At 30.6% G+C, this 24,123-nt stretch overlaps 1 protein-coding gene across 2 annotated transcripts in view; it reads right to left on the bottom strand.

Moving 5' to 3' along the window:
- The window catches only part of LOC126740249 (ly6/PLAUR domain-containing protein 6B-like), a 396,612-nt gene that overhangs the window by 324,293 nt on the left and 48,196 nt on the right, over positions 1-24,123 (bottom strand). For both annotated transcript variants that reach the window (XM_050446187.1, XM_050446188.1), the window contains exon 2: positions 639-685. The gene's annotated coding sequence lies outside the window, so the exon portion shown is untranslated. The remainder of the gene's footprint in view (positions 1-638; positions 686-24,123) is intronic.

The raw sequence follows: 24,123 nt of genomic DNA, 5'->3' as shown, positions 1-24,123 counted from the left end.
TTCAAAGGAGCGTCTTACTTGATTTCAATTTTCTCTTTTCATTTTCAGTCTATTATATCTACCAACTAGCTACAATTTAATTAAAAAAAAATAGTTAAAAATGTCATTTTTATTATCGTTGCTATTTTAACATTCAATTCTTGTTCGTTAACTTTACTAAAGCCCTCCCCTATCGTGCAATGCATCTCGTGTTCCTGCAATACATATTCCTATATTATTTTATCATTTTTCTTAGAAAAATTTTTGGAACTCGTCCAGATATTTTAAAATGGAGTTTAATATATCATACATGGAACTGTCTGAGCAAATTTTGGTTTAAAAGATATTTATATTTAAAGTTTTTGGGAAAGGAAAACTTTAGGAAAACAATATGGCTTACTGTCTGGCTTACTTTTTTTATTTAGTTAAGTTAAGTCCCTAGGAATGTTCCAGGTGTTGACTTATGGGATAAGCTTGCTAAACAACTGTTATGGATTTTGTAATTTGTTTTCTTTTTTCTCTATCTATTTATTTTAACTTCTTATTTTTTGTTTGTTATTTGCTTTAGTTTAGTTGTTAGTGGAGATAATATTCTATTAATTCTAAATACATTTGTAAAAAATTATTCTATTTTCTAAAAAAATAATAAATAAACTTACACTCTTAGATAGAAGCTCCTGGATCTGTTCCTGTAAAAGCGATCGACCTGAAATAATTCTTAATTAATTACAGGCATATAGTATTAAAGGTATAAAGAAAAATATGTACAAATTTAATTGATTAAAATCAGATTTCTTTTTTATAGGTTTTTCTTTCTGTAATGTTATAAGTTTCTTTGACTTCTGAAAGCATTTTTAATCCTTATTTTGATAAATGATTTTACTACGAATAATGTAGGAAGATATATTTTGTTTATAGATAATGCAACCATATTGTCGCAGTGTCTTAACTTTTCAGGCCTGAATTATTAGAGTACGTCCACAACGGCGCACCGCCCTAAGCCTGTACCATAGTATCGCCCCTGCCTCGCACAGAGCATTGCCGACAAGTGTCCACGTTGGCGCACAGCGCACAGTACGTTTTCCGTAGTAATTTGTTTTTACTTTTAAACATGGCCTCATCATCTTCAGATGAGGATGATATTTTATTAGATTCTAACTTAACAAAGTGGTATTTAATTAAAAATAAACCAAGGATGTCAGTACACCCTTTAAATAAAAAACGAAGTTACTTTGGAGAATTCCATCACCTTTATAAGAATTTAAGAAAAGATGGTCGACGTTTTCTTCCACAACTTCGATAATAATATCGAATTATGATGATTTCTACTACTTTTGTTCCAGATCGCCTCCCTGGTAAACATACTGGTAATTAATTTATCCTTATCCATCCCGCTAACAATTTCAAAAACAAAGCGAACAACCACGTGCGAGGCTACGAAAAATACTAAGCTCAATCACCGAACATAAACTAGAATAGAAGGATCACTCTAAGCGCCGCCCAAAATGTTGCCTTTCTCACTCGCTTTCTGATGCTACTCTTTTTTGCTGCCCGGTGGCGACTGCGTTATACAGGGGCGTCTTCAATATTAGAACTATAATAGCGTTGTGCGGAAATTTTCTACTTTAAAAATGCCGGCGATATGTTGCGTAGATGGCTGCAGGAGTAAAAGGGGATATACATTTTTTTTAAAATAAAAATGGATTAGTTTACAGAAAAAAATACACGCTTTTCTTTAGTATTTCTTAAATATCTCGGAAAATTGAGATCCTACAAAAAAATTCAAAAAGTGTCAGCGATTTAGAGTACATATTTTTTTTAAATCGTGATTTTAATCTAAAAAAATGCAAAATTTTTGGTAATATTCTGTTATTAGTGGTGGTTTTTAATAGTGAAAGCTATCCGATTTATTATTAGTTGCATTGCAATCATTTGAATGATATAAATTTTAGCCACTTATACCGTCTAACCATACTTAAAACTGCATTTTTTTCGTCATTAAGGGTGGTTTTTAAGGGTTTAAGTTTCAAAATATTGATGTGTACTATAATCCCCAATGTAAAACTATATTTATTTTGCATATTTATATGAATTCTAGGTTGTAAAACACCTATTTTCGTTTTATTTGAATTTTAGTGGTTTGTTCTTTCATCCCCTATTTAAAAAGCAAATAATTAGGCATTTAATAAGTTTTTTTATTTAACTGCCTTTTTATATTTCACTGTTACCGAGTTCCATATGCTGAGTGTTGTTATCACATTATTATGTAAATTTTATTAAATATTTAAAAAATGGGTATATTAACGAAGTTATTATTAATTAAGTGTATGTAATATTAGGTAGGTAGTTTCTAGGTCAGTTAAGAAAAGAGCATGAAAGGGACGTAAAGCTAAGATTTAATTGTGTACATTCTAATAAACTTAATTTTAAAGCTATCTACCAAGTGTTTTTCTTACAGTTATTTGTTCAAAAGAGATACTTAATAATATTCTTTCAATTTCATTTTAACAATAATACAAAGTGCCTTTAATTTCAAAAAATTCCATATATTACACGCTGCCCGCCGCGATGTACGAAAATATTCCTTATTAAAAATGTTTCAAACACCCCTTGTATCGTAAAGGATTGCCGCCGAAACTAAATAATGATTTACGACCGCGTAAAAAAAGTCGGCACTGTTTAGAAGTCCCTACTTCAAACGGCCGCAAGAGAGTGAACCTACTGTCTTGTTCTTTATACTGTGGCTCAATTTACTGTGCGATGCGCCTAGGTACAAGGGCAATGCGAAGCGAGGGGCAGTGCGCCGGTATGGCCGCACGCATTGAATTTAATAGTTAAGTTTGCTTAGCACACGGATGCTGAGGTACAATGCTAAGTGAAGTGCGATGTGTGATGCTTCGTTATGGCCGCCTACTTAGGTTGAAGAACTGATGTCACTTTATCCCTTTTTTGCTAAACTTAACCAAAATTTACATATTTTCATCTAGGTATTATTTAGGGCTTCCTTCAGTCCATATTGTCTTAATTGAATGTCGACCAAAGAGAAAAAATGTTGATTGTGATGAATTTAAGTGCAAAACATAAATAATTGCTATTTTAAGGAAAATCTTATTTTCTTATGCAGTGACATTTTCAAACAATTTCAACCAAGAAAGTGGGATCTGTATAATCCCGATCAGCCTATCTTTGATGTCAATCTTTCGAATATGCAAGAAACTAAATTTGTAATATTTTAAATATCATTAATATTTTCATGTTTTGCGGATGACCTCAAAGAGATCGAAACGTTGACATAATATGCGGACATGGTTGTCCAAGAATGTTTTATTTATGTGGTGAATACAACAAACACTGATTGTGCAAAAGTAATCTAAGGTCACGAAAACAACTGAGATAAACTATAACATAATAAAAATAGAACGAAAATTAGGTCGACATTGAAATACTTATAATTACGTCCCGTATTTGAAATTTTTATTCTCTAGATACCAGCGTAATATGAGTAATGGAAACAACGAACTTTAAAACGAACTTTTTACTACCCCAACATCGATCAAATTACTGCACTAATACTTACACAACTTACTACATTATCGAGTCTGCATGTCTTGGTCATTGCCAGGCTTTTTAGGTTTCAGGAACTCTTCCTTTAGAGAACACAAAGTATCATAAACGTCCTTATAGGTTGGCTTTTGATGTAACGCTTTTTTTATAACCAGGTAGACAAACTTTTTATCAGTCTCTTCATCGTTTGTCTTTAGTGCTTGCACGACTATGGTATTAGACCGATACAGCTCTTCAATTTTTTCAAACTTTATGCGGAATTCATTCAGATATTTACAAATCCTTAGCAACACAATGTGCTAGAGCATACTCTGCTATAACAGTAAATAAAAATAAAAAGTCTTGCTGTATTTTAGAGGCCACGCTGTACTAAGTCTTTCGGCTATTAGAATGATGAGTCATGAATTTATCAAATGTTGAATCATGAATGTATTGGTTGTATTTGCCGTAGCTCAGCATCTTCATGGGTTCTATAAGAATTTAGTAGTTCTATAAGTTCTCTTCTAAGGTTCTGTAATAGGAAACTAGTCAGTTAAATCAAGCTTCACGACACGGGGCTTTTGTTTCCTTATGAAAGCATCGTTGATGACCTCTCAAGATGATTTAATGACAGACTATTTGGTCTCTTAGGTTCAAAATCTCTCCAGACCTTTGTTCCACATAAGAAAATAAATGCTTCACTATCTGCCTATTTTTGTTATTTACCCATGATCTAAAATTGAGCTGAATAATCAAATCTCCTGATGATTATGACAAATTACTTAATAAATAACTTGGTAGTTTTGTGCGAAAGAAATAGTATGGAACTTAATCCAGCTAAATGTTACATTATGACATTTCCTCACAGATATACCATTGATTTCGACCATATAATTGGTAGCTATACCCTCTTGGGTATCATTCTCATGGGTATCACAGTTCTCTCATCACTTATACAGGGTGTTTATTTGAAAACCACGGATTTATCGAAAACCACTGTTAAAAAAAAAAACGCCGAAAAACGTCAAAAGGTTTGTCAAGGGGGACAACTTTCTAACCTAAAATTACTTCACCACCTTTCACCCATTGCCCCCCAGGGTCATCCCGTAAAAAATTTTAAATGGCAAGGGGTATCGAGTAAAAGCTTGTTTAAAAGGTCTTTCAAAGTCTTTTATTTTGATGTTTCATTTTTTAAATCGGTCGATTCGTTTTTAAGAAAATTAGAAAAATCTTTGTTTATCTTAATTTGTTCAGATAAAAAACAAAAACATGAAAATATCAATTTTTATTTCAATAAGTATTCAAAATGTTGCCCGTTTTTGGCCAAACGATGACATAGCGATGTTCAAATTCCTGACGGACATTTTCAAAAACATGTTGTGGGATATCATGGCAGCTGTCGATGATGCGTTGACGAAGTTGATCCAAACTTTCAGGTTGCGGAGTAAACACAATAGATTTTAAATGACCCCATAGAAAAAAGTCTAACGGCGCTATATCAGAAGATCTAGCAGGCCAGTCTATAGGCCCCTTTCGCCCTATCCATTTATCTAGAAATTCGTCGTCTAGCCATTGCCGAACGGGAAGAATATAGTGAGGAGGAGCGCCGTCTTGCTGGAAATATACTTCAGCCTTAGCAAGTATAGGGTTTCCATCATCATCGATTTGATTTTCAATGGATTCAGTGATAAGCGGATTGATGGTATTTTCCAACATATTCAAATAAATGTCTCCATTTAATTTTCCGTTAATAAATAATGGCCCAATCACTTTATTTCCTAAAATGCCTGCCCATACATTAATTTTTTGAGGGTACTGGGTATGCCCTTCTACAAATGCATAAGGATTTTCATTGCTCCAATATCTACAGTTATGCTTATTAACAAATCCATTTAGATAAAATGTGCATTCATCGCTGAAGCAGATATTCTTTACATGAATAGTATTATCATTAATCGCTTCAGTTATTTTTTCACAAAACTCAACTCGTCTATTGAAATCGTCTTCGGTTAACTCTTGCAATTTTTTCATTTTGAATGGATGAAATTTATGAAGTTTGGTAACTGTCTGAACAAAGCCTAATGAAATACCAGTGGCAGCAACAATTTTGCGTAATGAAGTATTAGGATTTATTCCAAAATGACCCAAAACTTCAACTTGAGCGGCTTCATCCAAAATTCGCCGATGATCACGTTTTTTATTTGCAACAGATCCAGTTTCAGTAAACTTAGTAACAAGGTCCAAAACATACCTATGCGAAGTTATCTTCTCCGGATGTCTGGCGTTAAACGTGATGGCAGTTTGCCGAGCACATTGATTTTGGGCACCATAAATTAGAATAATGTTCACTCTTTCGGCTAGTGTGTAAACCATTTTGGAAGTAAAATCTTCAATTCAACAAATAAATTTTTACTATTCCAAGACCGTCACAAATGTAACTGGGGGGCAATGGGTGAAAGGGGGTGAACTAATTTTAGGTTAGGAAGTTGTCCCCCTTGACAAACCTTTTGACGTATTTCGGCGTTTTTTTTTTTTAAACAGTGGTTTTCGATAAATCCGTGGTGGGAAGTTTTCAAATGAACATCCTGTATATATAATGTTATTAATAAGGCTTTGCAAATACTTGGTTTTGTTAGGAGGTGTGCTCACAACTTTACAAATACTGTCACTTAAAAAACACTCCACTGTGCTTTGGTTTGCTCTCATCTGGAGCACGCTTCCTGTATATGGTCTCTTTTCTATGAAATACATAGTGATGCACTTTAACTAGTTATTCACACATTTTTAAAATAAATAGCACAGAAAAAAGAAATATTTTGAAGAGTGCTACAATACAATGATACTAATATACTTGATATGCTAAATATGGCCAGCATCACTGCCGGTCATAAGAATTCTTAGATCTTATAGAAATCTTATTACCTTTTACAATATCCTACATGGGAGATCTGAAGCTATAGAAGTACTTCCAAAAAGCAATAATTAAATCAAATTTTTCATAAAAAGCAAATTCATGTTTCTTTGAGACCAAAAAGAGCTACTGATAGTTTTGACTACTCAATCCACCGTACTAACTATGGTCCTAATCATATGCTCAATAGAACATTCAGAATAGTAAACCAACATCATATTATTTGACCTTTTTGAATCTTAAAGTAAATTCCTATGTCAAGTTTTAGTAAATATTAGTTAGAACTTAGAAATATTAATACCTAATCATCTTCTGTGAATTCTGAAAACCGTCAACCGTCTAGCAATCACTTGCAGGATACGAGCCTGACATTTATTTATGTTCTTGGCGGTTTCTCTCCATCAATGAAAGAATCCGTTTCTTCCAGTGTAAAAGACCTAGACTTTTTTTCTTTTTATTCTTTTTCTAACTGGCATTGTTTTCCAAAATCGCAGAATTCTCTTTTAACGTTTCCCCAATTTCACGAGTTTAAGAATTTGTTTGTCAAAATTTAAAAAAAAGGTTTTATCTTTAAGCTTATTAACTTTAAAAATTTGCCAACGCTTGCTAAGAAATTTGGAAGGAATGCAGAATAAAAACAAAATTTATAGATAACACAGTTACTTAGAAATGACGAAAATAAACGCGCGTACATTTCAAACCTTTGTACTGGTAACAATTTGTGTTTTTTGTATCTACAAGCCTTGTCTTTGTGTCTTCCACAGTTTAAAATGGGTAGAAAAAAAATTGCGATCCGTCAATGCGTAAAATAATTTTTACGCTAAGGGAAAAAGGTTGGACTTATAGTAAAATAGCTGACCACCTAATATGTTCAAAAAAATGGTTTTCTATGCACTCAAACACATAAAAGAACATAAAACGTACGAAAATATTCCACGCAAGAGAAGATCTAAAAAAACCTGCCAACGAACTGATGAAACTATTATTCGAATGGCTAAAATTAATCCATTTTTAACCTCCAACCAGAATAAAGAAGAATTTTCTCCAGGTATCGCGAAATCATCACGAACTATAAGACGACGACTTAATGAGGCCAACCTGTTTGGACGAGTAGGTATCCCGCAAGAAACCACTGCTAAAGAAGAAAAATCGCCAGGCTAGATTAAAATTCGCTAAGGACCATATTAATTGGACCATAAAAGAGTGGAAAAAAAGTATTATGGTCTGATGAGACAAAAATAAATCGCATTAGTAGTGATGGTACAATATTTGTGAGAAGACCAAGGGGTGCGGAAAATAATCCGAATTATACAACCAGCACAGTCAAACATGGAGGTGGAAATATAAAATTATGGGGATGTTTTTCGTGGCGTGGTGTTGGTTCATTAGTGAAAATTGACGGTATTCGTGACCAAGAAAAATATAAAGATATTATGGAGAACCACATGTTGCCGTTTGCTGATAAAACTTTGCCGGTATCTTGGGTTTTGCAACAAGACAATGATCCCAAGCACACGGCTAAGTCTGTAAAAAATGGTTTGACGATAACCATGTTGATGTACTTGATTGGCCCTCATGTATGATTTGCTACAAAATATTGATTTATTTAGGGTTTAGAGTTCTTATTTTGTTTTTTTAAATTGATAATTCTTTGGTTTCTAATTAGTTGTCCAATTCAATATTTGTATAATAAATTAACTTTTTTTTAAAAGTATATATGTGAAGACAAATCCACTAAATTTATGGTAATATTAAAGGTAAATGTTAGTTACGACAATGGGCGAGAAATCTAAGAGCAAACAATTTTATTTAAAAAGATTTATGATTTTTATTAATTTATTCAAACTGTTTCTAATTCGTTGGCCACCACTGTACATGCAACTCTTTTAACCCTTATAAAATTTTCAATTGAAAAATAATATAATTATTAAATGTTTTTATTGAAACACGGTTAGACTAAAAAGTGCTGTAGCATAAAATAAAACAAAAATAAAAAATAAATAAAATGCTACCAAGCTTTTACCATCTAAAGAGTTTGGTTCGTAGAAGTATTTTATTTTTCTTACTTTTTTATTATGGTAAATACGGGTTTCCTTACTTCTTTAACTTAAAAAAAAAAATCTATAAACTTACGCCTAAAAATTCGTTGCATTAAATTTGTTTGTTTTTTTAATTTTTGAAAAAGAATTCAAATTCCCTAGTGAATAAAATAATAAATTTAAATGGAATGTTACAGAAATGTGTGTAAAAACATTTTCAGTGCTCATGTGCGATGTGCGACATGCATTTTGTTTACGGACTGGCCAACGGCAATTTATTAGCATCCAGGCCTCTTTATGAGGAAAAATATCCGAGTCGAGCTCTCCCGCATTATACGACGTTTGTACGTCTCCATCAACGACTTCGTAAAACGAGAATTTTTAAAAGATACCAAAAACAGCAATTCTTCAAGTAACAGAAAATGTGCTTTATGCAATTTAAAAAAATCCTACAAATTCTACAAAGATTCCATTTAATCGTAAATATAAGATCATCTACAATTTCATCTCTGATGTTCTTAGTATATTCAGCGCGTACAAGCACTATTATCGACTGATTTCTCAGTTTTAAATTTTTCGAGGTAATTTATGTCATTGCATGCAAAAAATTAACAAAAAATAACTAGTTGTCCAAATATTATTTATTTATTGCCAGAGAAACTAAAATATAATAAATTTTTATAATAATTATCTACGAGCGGATGAGATTCTACATGCAATTGTAGAAAGCCAGGTCAACACCGTTGCAGATTATTTGATACCCTTCTTTTTGCCACCGGGGTTACTAGAGAAGTTATCGTCATTTTCTTGGAAATGATTTGACCATATTTTTGGATTATATTCCATACCAGTTTAAGATTGTAGTCAAATATATGTAGTTCATGTACCACGGTGCTTTACCTAATTTTAGTTTAGTGGCACGTGAATATTTGAGCACACTATATCCAAATCATTGGATAGGTCAAAGTATAAAAAAACAAGTAGATAGCGCCTTCTACGAGTAGAGGCCTAAATACAAATCCAGATACAAATTTAGATTTAAAAATCAGCATAATTTTAAAAATTATCTACAAAAATTGAAGTTTTACACCCTGTTTGAAACCCTTAGTACTGAGACACTCTGTATATTAATATTTTTCCTAGTTCTAAATCTAATGAGAGAATTTTGATGAATAATTTGAATTTTTTGAACTACATTAAAAGTGTATTGTAAAATTACAATGGACGCAAAATATTTAAATATCCGCATAATCTACATGAGAAAAAGGTAATAAATTATGCATTGTATAGCCATAGTAAAGCCAAACAACGGTCAAAAAATACACCGACCAATTGGGGCCTTTTACTAAATAGGACAAATTAAAACGAATCGTTCGGAATAAATCTAAATTTCAAAATAGGAACTTGTCATTGCGTTCCGTTTGAAATTTCCACCGGAGGGGTTTTATTATAAATAAAACATTGTACGTCAACATTTATCGTGGAAATTAATTGTGACAGGTGATGAAAAGTGGAATTACAAATTAAATTTAATAAAAGATTTTATAGTGTTGATTTTCGCATAATCGAGTAAGCTTTGAGCATTAATTAATGTTGCTTCGCTTGTTTTAAATAATGCTAAACCTTAGATTGAAAACCTTGAAAGTTCCGTTCTACTAAATTTTAATTTAACCAAATCTGATTTTATTTTATCTCTCTTGCGCTTAAAGATAATTCAATTTCTATGTCGCTCCAGCTGTCAGCAGCCTCTCGTTGACTGTGCCTCAATTGCACGAGAATTTCCGGAAGATGAATGGGCAAAAGCATCGTCAGGCGGATAGGTATGACAGAAAACGGCGATTTACCTTATTCAATTTAAAGTCTTATTTAAACTGAAGATAAAGATTAATTTTTTACGTAATCCTTATGTTTGTATTGAACAAAACTATTTGTGTGCAATTTTGAAGTAAAATTTTATTCTAAAACCTGAAGTTTTATAAAAGACTATAAATTTTTTTGTTGGATAACTTTAATTTATGATTAATATGTAATCATAAATTAATCCTAATGTCTTGTTAAAAAGTGTTAGTCTTTTTATTAGTTTTAGTAGTAGCCAGTCGATTTTCAATTTATCATTAAAGGCCTTTCAAGGAACACAGAAGTATAGTTTCATAACGATCATTTATAAATCTAGCAATAGTGAGAATGTTACCAATCATCGTGGAGTTAATTATGACAATTTAGGGAATCATTGACTGATGCTATATTTACCGATTTTTCTAAGGCCTTTGACTCCGTTAGCTTTGTGCTGCTGCTAGCTAAAAAAAACGACTTTTATTCACACATTAATGTATCTTGAAATTATGATAATTTGTGTAATAATAATTATTTAGATAAATTGAACTTGTTGTCTAATCTGGAAATAAGCTCCACCAATGTTATATTAATACTGTCAATATTAGATGTTAATAAAAGGAAGTACGGCCATATCTTTTAAGATACTTTAAAAGGAATTCAGGGGGTCTCTTTATCTACCACTGCTCCTGATTTTTAATTAATCATAAAAAATAGGAAAAGTTCCTGGTAAAATGGAAGTTGTCACATTTCTGTCGAATCTTTAAATCTCATCTATTTCAGAACTTTTTGAATAGTGTGTAGAAGCATTTTTAATGAATGCTTTTCAGGAATTTATTAGAGATAAGCAATATGGCTTTATTATTGGATGTTCAGTTGATATTAAGTTTCATTTAGACAAACCATTTTTTTGTCTTTGTTTGTATTATCTAGGTGTTTTTAGTCCTTTGGTGTCTTGTATCAGTTATTACTTAACTAATAGTGGATAACAAGTAACAATAGGTATTTACATATCTAATATATATTTGGTAGCACCTTTGCCCTCTGCTTTTTTTCCATTTACCAATGCTATTGGACTCTACAAATTGTCTCTCCAAATTATATTATTCCTCTGCATAAAGACATTTATAAAATTGCACCTTGTTGTTAACTAAACGTAGTACTAAATTCATCATATAAAGAGACCATCAAGATTTAGGGGTCTTTCTAAACTTAGATTCTAAGCTTATACATAACCTTAATTGATACATGCTTATCATTTTTAAAGTAGAAAGGTCTTTGAAGTTTATGGAGAGACGACAAAAGGACTTTATTTTTTATTTTTACATATTTCCTTTGTGTAGGTCTTCCTAATATAATCTAGTCATCTAATTACATGAATCATATGAATTGCATTGAGAAAGTTCAGCATAAATTTATTTTCAAGATACACATCTAAAATTGGATACAGCTTTATGCACTGATTACACTGCTGAGTTGTTTGCTTAAAGACCATAATGGTATTATAAGAACTGAATATTTAGGCACTTTTTCAGTGCAGGTTATTTGGGAGAAACATCATATAGAACATTATCTTCTGGTAATACAATTATTAATTGTACAGGTGATATTGATTAATTTGCAAATATTTAAATAAACTTAGAAAATCTGTTTGAAATGCTATAGTTTTGGGTTACGTTATGTTTATATTATGCTACCGAAAATGTTTTTTTAAACAATAAATTTTATAAAAAAATAAAATATTTTCGTATTTCTTTAAATAAGTTAAGTACACGAGTTGAAGGAGGAGTTTGCCTAAAAAATCCTAAACTGTAGAAATTTTATCTATTTTGCATCTCTTGCCATATCGTCGCCTTACTGTGAAAAGTGCATAAGTCCAAAATGTGTAATTTTACAGGAGAAGCAAAAAACTGTATTTTCGGGGTTATATTTTAAAAAAGATGCAATTTTTTTACTGAAATTTATTTACTTATTTTAAAAATAGTTAACATTTTGATTTTTCATGTTTTTTTGGAAACTACCATGTAGGAAGGGACTTATGCATTTTAAGAAAAACACTAATCATAGAACAGAAACATTTATTAAACAATAACAAATTAAAATCTTTTTATTAAATAAAAGGTTATTCGTGCTTCAAGTTATCGTAGAAAGGATGATAATCTGCCTCCATTGTTTTCTTCAAAAACATTAAATTATTAAATTTTTCCTTTTTTATTTTTAAGGAATCTTTATAAAGCGGTGGTAACGAATTAAAGGGTAGAGAGACTCTACTTTTACTTTGCCTAATAGGTAATTCCTTAAAATTGTGCTTGTGTCTTTTGTAATCAATTTTTCCATTTACATTATATCTTAATGCCCGTATATCATTCACAGTGGGATCACCTGCTTTAAATCCTGGTCGAATGGACTTCACTAACTTAATTTCGTCAACATTCTTGAAATGTTCATGACTTAAATAATTAACTTTATAGGGCTTCGGCAATTTTCTCGCATATTTACAGGCAGCAACAATACAGCGGACACAGTAATATTTCGTCCTTTTAAATAACGTTCTATGGTGGAATGCATCGAGTCACATTCCATTTGGGTGTGACCCTTTACCAAATATTTTTGTTCAATACACACCTGGTTTATTACAGAAAGATTAAGAAGAGCATTTGATAATGTGACATTCCTATTCTGTGCTGCACATCCGTCGCTAATTAAAATGATCTTTTGATTAGGGGTAAGGTTTGGAATAATATCAGTCATGAGAAATTGGGAAATAATAGAGGAAAAACAATCTGCGGTTAGTTCTCCTTCACCCTCATGCCATACAAAGCAATGTCCTTCTTTGGTATGAAGATCAAAAATCGTAAAATTATGGACTACTAAATTTGTTCGATAATACTAAGCCGAAGCGTTCGACTTCGGGCAAAGGAGAACCGATTGTAGATCTATTGTGAATACTTTGTCGTCAGAAAGTTTATCAGATTCTTTTTCACTTCTTGCTTCATTTTTCTTTTCAATGTGCTCGATGTAAATTTGCTCTTCTATATTTTTTTGTTTTATGTCCCACGCATACATCACATTCATCTTTTTTTGAAGCATATAGTGCCAAATTAAGTTCGTCAAAAACTTCGTGAAAAGTCTTTATACTTAGAGCATTTATTTTGTTTTTAGCACATCAATCTTCTTTATAAATGTGGTACACTTCGGCTTTTGATCTAAAATGTGGTTCAAGATACCGTCTCGATGTTGTTTTGCGGCAGTAATGAGAGTCAAGCTTAGGCAGTGTATGAAAAAAAGATTTTAGGTTTTCCTTTTCTTTGATGAATCTTAAGTTTTTCTTTCTTGAAGTCTTATTATCACAATTTTCGCTCGACCTGGCATCACTTTTATTAGGACTTTTGGTGCCACTTTTAATCTATGCAGATATTGTTCTTACTGAAACTCCCAAAGTGTTGTCAAACAAAGTTTTACGGCACTTTGAGTGTTTGTTGTTTGGGAGTTGTTGCAAAACAAAGTTTGGCATACGCGAACTTGTTCATTTTTTGTATGTAGAAAGTATTAATACGAAATGGATCTTTAATGTCGTCTTCTTTTCTGTTTCTTGTTTGAGCTGTCGGCAGCGCTAATACCCTAGATGACACCTAAATTCTTTTCTCTTGCCATTTTAACTTCCAAAACTTCTGAAACATCTTGTCTCGTTCTAGGTCACTTATTTTAAAGCACTGAATTTTCGTATTTACTTTAACACATTTACACCTTTCCTTTACAGTTTTCTTTCCTTTGTTTATTTTAAACTCACTCGCCAACCATGTTTTCGTCTTTTTTTTATTCCATTATACTTCCACTGTTCAGGATTGCAAAATTTTCTTTTTTTTTTTCGTTTTCGGTTTAAGTCCTGGTTATCAATATCTTCACGTGAAGAAATTTATGCTTGTTCTTCCTCCTCCGGTAGTAGACCCTAATCACTCGCTTCACCATCGGTCGCTTCATTTTCTTCTTCTTGTTCCATTTCAAAACTGGAATCATGGTCTTCAACTATTTTAACATCTTCGTGCTCTGACACATTTAGCTCGTTCAAGGTTTTCGTAATATTTGGGTTATGTTCTTTTCTTTGGTCTGATTCTAATAAATTTTTACTTTCAAGTTCTTTTTCATCGGTTTTACTTATATTCTCTCCTACTTCCAAGTCAATTGTTGTATTAAAGTTCCAATGATTATCTTCATCTTCATTAATTATTAACAAAACTAGTTGATATTACCGCAGAACTATCAAATAATATATTTTCATCATTTAAAATTTCTTCTGCTAGTCGGCATTCCTCTAACAAATCATATGTTTTGCTAGCTTGAATATTATCGGAATTTTTAGGTGGCTGGTCTTCAAAACTCTCACTCTCCAGTAGCTCTGAATACTGATTATCAATCGAGTTTTTAATGTCTTGTAGGCCAATAGACCGTTGGAGTAGTTTATAGCCTCTTTTTGATTTATCCATATCTGAAAAAATACAATTTTTAAATTAATAAGTGGTGATAGAAATTGCTAGATATTGTTTATAATTATTAAAAAGTTGTGATGTTGTAAAGACTTGTGTTGGCACTACAGAAAAATAAGAATTTTTCCCGTTTAAGGATGCCAACAAGAGTTACTTATTATTCTAAAACCAAGAGGAGATCTAGAATGTAAAGCGGTTTAAATACTTGTGAATCTGGGATCTGGGGACCAAACTTAAATCAAAGTATTTATATAGTTGTCCATCAACGACGAAATTTTTTTAAAAATTATGTGCCTATCTAACTACCTACATTTAAAAAATTGGAAAAATTACTTATTTCTCAACATATTCAACCGTGCATAACTCCGCCCGTATGTTAAATAAAAATATATAGTTTAAGTTGTTATTTTAGTGTTATAATTTTTTTTAAAGAAAAGAAAAATATGGCAATATAATACGTACTTACCTTTTCAAACAAAAATCATAATTTTGTATACAAAAAGCCCTCATAAGTATAAAAAATAGATCAATAAGTTGAAAACGTAAATTCAATACCATTTAACCACAAACACGCACTATGTTAAAGAGAAAAAAAAACGAAAAAATAGGAAAAATAAATTTTTATTAATGGTACGCTGAATTAGACTATTATTAACAAAAAAGTCATCGCATATGTTGCAATAGTAAGTCAATCAATAATATAAATTTCACTAAGAAGGTCTTACTAATTTTATTTTTAAAAATTCCAAGGAAAAAAATACACTACTCATTAAGAAATTATTTAATTTTGAAATTTTAGTCACATAATTTCTTTCTTATTCAATATTTATTTTAACCTCTCGAGAGTCTAACCTCTCTCTTAATCATTTAATTCATTTTGATATTGGGTAGCACAATATTGGACACTAAAGTTTTCAATATAAGTTGGCACAGCTTGTTTCAGCTGCTTTATAGTAATTAGTGGAAATATTAGTTTTCATGTCAATGCGGCTTTAATCAATCACGGAAACAATGCGGTGCAACGTCATCTGCTATTCTAATAAAGCACAAATAATTGCATGTTCATGTTTAATAAGTGCCATTGTAAATAATTATTTGATGAATTTTATTGCAAATTCCTGAAAATAGTTATTATGTGAAAAATTATACATGCTTATTTATTTTAATAATTTACTTTAATTTGTTAGGCCAAATAAATTAATATTTTTAGGCCCTTTTATTATATCTAATGTTCTTTTGTATTCTCATTTTTTAAGTTTAGTATTAGCATAGTATTAACATTATACTTTAATGTATTCAATGAATATTAAATAACAATTTTGAAATATTAATGTAAGAGAACATAAAGAGCTTTACACAGGCAACAACATTATTTAGGTCAAAAGCAGATTAAAAGGCACACACATTATTATTTCATTACAAAAGTTCTAAAAGCTTTTGTTTAGTTCAAAACTAAGCGGCACTAATGCCCTAAAAATTTATTTTTTACGTTTTTTTTAAAATGAAAATTAAATTAATTTTCGCATAAATAATGTCCATTTGATACAATTAGATTATGCATCTGTTGACGTAATAACAATTTTTCTATTTTAAAGCACAAAATGGGGTTTAATCGTTTTAATTTTATTAAAACAGATGCAAAGGTATTTTGTTAGATTTACTTTTTAATAAAATTATTAAAGTAAAAAATAGAGAACTCAAAAATGAAATTCCAAATAAATTTTATTTAGCCTTAACTTTTAATACAAAAAGTCCCTTTGCTTTTTGTATATTATACCAAAATTATTACTTAATTAGTGAATAATATCTTGACGCAATAATTTGTTACTACTTTGTCTAAATATTTATGTTTTCAGGCATGTTTGTAACCTTAACTAAAGGGTATAAATGCAATAACATTATATTTTAAGTTAAAAATTAGTTTTTATAATATTCACATTTATAATGAAATGGGTATTAAAAAAATATTGTAGACTTGATAGAAAAATTTAAACTTATTTATAATAATAATAATAATAAATATTTTTTATTTGCAATCTCAACATAACAGATTCTGGTCTTTAACATTGTGGCCAAAACTTAAAAAAACTAACTAGAAAAAAAAATGTAGAAACGCTTGTAACAAACTAAGTTTAATTATACACACCTACCCAAAGAATTTAGAACATTAACATTAACATAGTACCTCGCACAAAAAAAAAACACGCGCATTAGTTACCCACACTAAACACAGATTTTCAGTTTCCACCCATACCCAAACTAACAATATTGACACTTCAATATTTTTACTCAGATAGCTGCTGACTCATCAGACGCACCATCATTCCTCTGCGAAAAATCTGAACTGACATCAAACCCAACTCAAAATTTATGCCCAAAGAGTTCATCTGATATGCAAAATTATAGGAAAAGGACCTTTTAAATAATTGAGTCTTATGTCTTGGAATATGAATTGTGTTTCTTCTTAAGCCCAAATGGTAAACATCATTTCTAAAAGTAATCTTAAGGTATAGGTAAGGTGGACTACGGTATTTAAGAATTTTATAAAAAAAAGTAAGTGAATGAGCAACCCTACGATTTTGCATATTTAACCACCCCAGCTCGGAAAGTCTATGGGAAATGCGATTATGTCTGCGTATGCCAAAAATTAGGCGAATACATGAGTTCTGAATCTTTTGCAATCGGCACCTGTCATTATAGTCTAGGCACCAACCGTAAACAACATCGCAATAATTGCATTGTGACAGCACTAAAGAGTCACCCAACATTTTTTTAATATCTTCACTTAGATAATGCATATGTAAGTAAATTAGATTTAAAGCAAAATACCCTTTTTTTAGAACATAAGAAAAGTGTTGATGAAATCGCAAATCACTATCCACTATTCAGCCCAAACTTTTGCAATTATCTACAAGAGGAATATTAGCATCACCCATCCTAATATTAATAGTGTTGCTGTTTAAAATATGGTTAATTTTTTGCTTATTACCAATAAACATTACAGACGACTTAGAAGGATTTAATTTTAGAAAATGTTTTGAAGAAATATCGCATATGGCTTCTAAGTCTTGATTAATTTTTGCTTCCGCATTTTTAGCATCTTCTGGCAGAAAAGAGTAATACAACTGAGCATCGTTTTTTAAATAAAAATAAAATCTAAAAGTATAAATAATAAAAAATAAGGGTCCTAAAAACCACCCTGAGGCACGCCATTATCAACTTCTAAGGGTTCAGATACATTTTCCTCTATCTTGACTCGCTGCACCCTACCGCTTAAATAAGAATTAATGAAATTAATAGCTTTATCAGAAAAACCTATATAGTGAAATATAGACTTTAAAATTTCGTGATTAACAAAATCAAAGGCTTTCGTATAGTCCAATAGAACAAGGGCAGAAATCATACCATCAAAGTATATAGATTTTTTTGTTAGACTGTGATACCATCATCCCTAGATCTTATGATGTCATCAATAACATCCGCCATTGCTGAGGCACAACTGAAATTCTTTCTAAACCCAGACTGTTTAGGGGGCAAAATATCATTAGCATTTAAAAAATTTCGAATTTAATTGTCTAAGATTCTTTCAAGAATTTTTGAAAATGTAGGCAGAATACTAATGGATCTAAACTAATTAAAATCTGTTGGATTATTTACCTTTGGCAATGGCATCACAAAGGCCTCTTTCCAACATTTGGGAAAATAGCTGCTTTCAATGCATTTATTAATTATATGCAATATAAACGGTATTATAAAAAGGCAGCACATATGAATTAATGTTATATTAAGATTGTCGATACCAAATGCTTTGGATTTAATGCTAAATAAAATGGAACATATATCATTATAACTTATTGTGCGAAATAAAAATAAATTTGAAACGGGCAAGGAATCATTTTTATAAAAATTAATTATTTCTTGACTATTATCGCTGCTAGGTACCCTACTGCTGTCAATAAAATAATTGTTAAAATTATGGGGATTCTTAAAAGCTCCAGGAATCTGTTTCTGCTTACAAGCTAATATTTTTCTTAATTCACTCCATTTTTCCCTATATGTACAGTTCCTAAATTTATTTCTATAAAAAGCTTTTTTTTCTGCTCTAACGGCTGTGATGGTATAGTTCCTAAGTTGCTTGTAATACTCCCACTTTGCAGGCAATTTACTTGTTTTGAAATCTTTTAGCGCTTTATCTCTTAGTTTTTGAAGAAGTTTTATATTGTCTGTCAACCAAGGAGAGTTTCTCTTTTTTCGCACTGTAAATGTTTTAACAGGAGCATGGGTATCAAACAATTTTATTAGGTTGGTATTTAAAAATTTTACTTTATCGTCAATAGATTGATAATCATATCTAAGATGAAGTGGAATGGCCTCTAGATCGGCCTGGAAGTTATATAACTTTATATTTTTTAGGGGTCAATAGGTCACGACTTTAGGAAGCACTTCCGGCACCATACCACTAAATTCAAAGAAAATGTCAAAGTGATCAGAAAACATAGAGTTAATAATGCCAGTTTTTAAAATATTTAGCTGATTAGTAAAAATAAGGTCGATAATAAAGCTGGTGCCATTAAAAATACGAGTCGGCTCAGCTATAACCTGCTTTAGATTAAAAATCTCACACAAAGAAATTAATTGGCGTGCATGGTTGTCATAAGCTTTTGAAACATCAATATTAAAGTCCCCGAGGCAGGTTATATGGTTAAAACTAGAAAACATATCAATTAGTGTTTCCTCTAACGTTAAGAAAAAATTTTAAATATTAGAATTTGGAGGTCTATAAATTATTCCAAAAATATGCGGTTCACCATCAATATTAATTTTTCACCACAGACTTTCTAAAAATTCATACATTTCAGACAAAGGAATTTCATAAGTTAATTTGCTCTGAACTAATGCAACAATACCGCCACCTCTATAATTTTGTCGATCATTTCTTATTAGTTGGTAATTAAGGATGTGTACAGCATCACTATCAATATCGCGAGTCAGCCATGACTCTGTAATTGCAATAAGATTCGAACAGTATTCCGCAGAAAAATCATCAATATGGGCCAACAGCGACCTACAGTTTATATGTGAAACCTTTACCAAGGACATAAATTAATGTATATATTAGAACCCGAGTAAATAAGTAAAAACAAAAATAAAAGAAAAAAAACCTGAATAATGCGTTTGAAGAGATGTTATGGAAAAAAAACTATATGTAACAAAGATTATATAAAAAAAAAATTAAAAGAAAAAAAAAGTAACTAAGAAGTTTAGGAAGTTAATTTGTCGCAAAGTTATCCAAGAAAAAGAGTTTTGAGCAACCAAATAATTACAAAAGTACCTGTCATTTTATTCACATGTATTAGTCCTTTTCACGCCTATTTTTTTAGCCCCACTTACACTTATATTAACTTTTGATAACACTTATTTAATATAAGTGTTATCATTATTATCATAGCTGATAAACAAGAGTATTTACTAATTTGAAAGGTCAGTGGCCAGAAGGCTCACCTCTAATATTAATATTCTGACCTCGCATACACATACTTAATATTAAATCATTATGAAATTCTCGAGGTAAATCCTCTCAAGCATGTGCCACAGCAAAACGAAAGTCCTGAATAATTTGTTGTGGTGTGGCAGTTTATTATTTTGTTGCAGCAATAAATTAGGACCTATTTCACATTAATGTGGAACAATTATGGAAAGCACCATTTTATCCCAAATTATTTCTGTATCAATTCGTTTTTTCTCCAAGTCTAATTTGACCCCAAAACATCATTGATCCACTACACTGTCTCAGTACTTTTCGAATCAAAATAAAAACGATATAAAATAAAAATAAAAAATCGACATTTGTCTGTAAAAAAAAGTACTACCCATCTTTTAAATCCAAATCTACCTCATCACGTCTTATGCAAATAAGTTCTGATAGTTTTATCCGAAACCTTCATGTACTCACAAGACCCGCTGTACCAAAACAGATGCCGGTAAAATGAGTTTTCTTTGGACCTGTATTGCGACAAAACGGTCTAGGAACCAGGAGAATCTTGACCCTCGTTTCCTTTAAAAAATTATTATTTTACTAAAAAACTTAAAACGACTCAATTGCTTTTTTTGTCTTTTCACTAATAACAAAGTTACCAATGGTGATACATAATTTGAATAACCCTATATTATATCTGTTAACAAAAAAAGTTCTATTATTGCTGTTGTTATATTGCCCTAGAGAAAATATTTAAAAAATGAGACAAAGGCTGTTAATTTAAAATTGTATGCACAATTAGTATGAAAAGATCTTATTTAAAATGTCTCTATTTATTTCGCCCAGACTTTTCTTAGTCTAAAATGAAACTTTTGTTTCAGCGAAACTTTTGTGGCTTTTAAAAACTGCCACCTGCTATTTCGAAATATCTTGAGAATCCATTGTTGGTAAAATTGTGGAAAAGTATGTTTCAAAAAGCTACAAGAGTATGAAATTGAAGCGAGGGTTTCCGGCGACATATTTTTATTGTTTCAGCCAGGGTTTTTGATTCTCATAAGAAAATTCTTGCATTTCCGCATATAAAATAGTAAAATTTATGCCGGGGAGGAAAGGGGTTTTTTAAATATACGAAATTAATGAAAAGAAAATGATTCAACGTTTTCAGCATGTAAGTGAAATATGGTGCAATTATAAGATGAGAATGATGGACAGGGAATTTCACAAATATAAAATTGTCGAGTGAGAACTAATGTGTTATTTACCCGAAATAGAAAAAATTAAAACAATACATAATAATAAAACTTATTCCGATCCATTCTGCACTTTTACTAACCTTAAATAGCGTTATTATTTTAAATAAACTGGATTTTGCAAGTTGCGTCTTTTTTTTAATTTTAATTATAAAATATTAAAGGCAAAGAGTTACGACGCCAGTTCTTTTGACTCTGTAGATTATCTTATAATTGTTTAATTTCACATTTCGATACAAAAAATACTATTAAAAGAAATACGTAAAACGCTTGTGCACAAAACTAATTTCATAAATAGCAGTGAAAAATTAATTTACCCAAACGTTATTTTTCAATTTTTTCATACTTCAAACAAACGCTCGATCCATATTAATATGTCAAAACAAATAAATTATAATGCCAATGGCATATGTCTAAGTCTGGTAATGTGTCCAATTACCAGAAAATGTTTAATCAAAAGTAAAGCCTAAAAACGGTTAATAATTTTAATCACTTTATCCAAGACTGTAGCTTATTTGCTGTCAGCATAGATACAGGACTGGATTTAAACCTACATCGACTAATACAACATTTAATATTCATGAGCTTTATTTTCACACATATGCACGTATCTTGTTTGGGAACGATTACTTCGAATAAGTAGGATGCAATATATCTATGTGGTACATAATAGAATGCCATCAACATATTTTAATGGTAATATGAGCAAATAGAACACAAAGCACCTTGCATATAGACGAGAATGACTTAGGTACGCCATATAATCCTAAACTTTCAACATTAATATACAGATAGTCAATTTTATATAAAAAGACAATTAGTTTCTTACATAAATAATAGGTGTCGGATCGGATACAATTAGATTATGCACACTTAATGATTGACATGACCTTTGTTTTCTGTTTTTAGAGCTGAATTTAAATCTGTTGGCGGCTTGCTGTACATATTTGGAGTTGTAAAATATAGAGCAAATAATACCTCCACGGATTAAAGGAGCATATGGTTTGATTAGTATTGGAAGACTATGCAAGAATTACAAAAAAAAAACACTTCAAGTATACTTCAAAGGAAAGAATACCCAATACATCTAGCTTTTAAAATATCTGATAATAAATATTCTGCACAACATCTGTTTCACAAAGATGCACTTATAGAAAATTAAAAACGGAAAAGTATTATTTATAAAGAATAAACAAATGGTTACTACATGCAGATATATTTGCAAACAATTTTTAAGTTTTGACAAGTTATTAGTTACCATAATTTTAATTACTTATTATTTCTTATTATCTTATATGACGCGTTATTTTTATTTAGCATTTATTGAATAGAAAACTTAGTAATCAATAACAAGAGTTAAATTCGCGCGTAAATTAGTTTTACTATTTTCAATTTGTTTAAAATAGCACTAAATATTCAATAGATTAAAAAAAAAAAGGAACCATATGTCTACTACAATATATCTTTTTACAATAGACCAATTAAAAAAATAACCTCTATCGAGTGAATAAGAATTTTAACATTAAATATTTTTTGTTTATACAACTCACTAGGATCAACTATAAAACTCTTGTTGTTGGGCGTATTTTAAATAGCAGTGCAATTTATCTTAGTTTTTTGTGTGCTATATCAAACAAGTATACTTATGTTGCATATCGAAATCTTTGTAAAATCAAAAAATGCAACGTTGTAAAAGTTGCGCGACATAAATTGATGCAGTATTTTGGTAATCTTAAATTAAAGAAATAACAATAGCGCCCAAGCAAAAAACAACTTAAGTGCCAGCATTATCACATTAGAAAGCTACAGTCTCTCACATTACGCTATTATTACGTATTACGCTAAGTATCATCAAATAGTCGTAACAGTATAAAGTGTGTTACATGTAAAAGATGGTTTCGTCCAGTACGAGAATAAGCGACAGCGAATTGTGGAGTATGCACAAAAACAACTCTACCCTGATTTGCAGAAAATATAAACTACAAAACGGTGTTGGTGCTAGAAGAAGCTGTAACTATAGTATAGATGTACTTGTAGAAGAAACCATATTAACGTCAATATAGCTAATGGAAATACAAGATAATCTTTAACATTCTTAAACAAACGTTTGTAAGAAGAACGTGAGAAAAAGTAAATATTGAATGAATATTGAACAATCAATTAAAGCTGAATTGGAATATGTAAAAAACTATATTCAGCAGCAGGAAAATATAGCAATACAGAATTTAGTTTAACATCATTGTCCAAGAACCCACACGAGAGTTTAAGTCATGTGCGGAAAAAAGCTATTAAGATTTGATATTTGTGGACAAGATATTTCAAATTGAGGATTTTTCTTTTATAAAAATAATAAAAAATGTAAAAAAATTAAGAGGTTGTACAAATTGCTTTAAGAAATCAAAAAAAGGAATATAAGGTACTCAAAATGAGCTCACAAAAAAGTAAGATAGCTGGAGTAATATGCAATATTCAACAAGCAAGAAATATTTTTATTATATTATATTGTATATTAATAAAAATATATAATATTAAATTATATAAATAAACCTAGAGTTTCAATAGGGGTACAGGATGGTAAAGGAGTAGAAACATATATGCTAGATTAAGG

The sequence above is a fragment of the Anthonomus grandis genome, chromosome 9 (assembly GCF_022605725.1).
Source record: "Anthonomus grandis grandis chromosome 9, icAntGran1.3, whole genome shotgun sequence".
NCBI classification, from domain to species: domain Eukaryota; kingdom Metazoa; phylum Arthropoda; class Insecta; order Coleoptera; family Curculionidae; genus Anthonomus; species Anthonomus grandis.
The sequence above is the reverse complement of the archived record's forward strand: the minus strand, read 5'-3'. Positions and strand labels throughout refer to the sequence as shown.